This window comes from Atta colombica, unplaced genomic scaffold, assembly GCF_001594045.1.
Source record: "Atta colombica isolate Treedump-2 unplaced genomic scaffold, Acol1.0 scaffold238, whole genome shotgun sequence".
Taxonomy (NCBI): domain Eukaryota; kingdom Metazoa; phylum Arthropoda; class Insecta; order Hymenoptera; family Formicidae; genus Atta; species Atta colombica.
Window position 1 is genome coordinate 651,229 of NW_017259336.1, and position 552 is coordinate 651,780.

Below are 552 nucleotides of genomic sequence, written 5' to 3' on the forward strand. Positions count from 1 at the left end.
AATTTTTAATTGAAATGATAAAATTCCGTTGCATTAACCAAAGATTTCTTTCATTTTCCTTCGATTTTTATGGAATTCACGTTTTTTGCAGATATATATAGAAGATGTTATTGCATATTTTAATTCATTTTTTTCATCTTTTTCAAGTTTTCGAAACTTTCTACGTTAAAAGAAATTTTAATTCATGTTCGCGGCGTTAATAAAAATACTAATAAAAATGTAATTAAAGTTGAAAATTATACAAAAAACGTTTCGAACTTCAGAGAATCAAAGAGATCAAATAAAAAGGAAGTTGGCAAACAGTTGGTACCAACATAGATACAGTGCAATGTACAACCGGATGCTTGTGCATAATGGTTGAGTGATTTGTGCGACATTTAAAACGCGATTATACTTATAATTACCGTGCAAAAGCGTAACTGTCGAGCAAAGCAAAATAAGGAAGCAATTTATTCATTATGTTAGCGTCAGAATTATTTTCAATATTTTAATAAACGAACTAATTGCTTTAAGTTAAACGTGATTTACAATTTCACTCTGCAAACAGCTTCT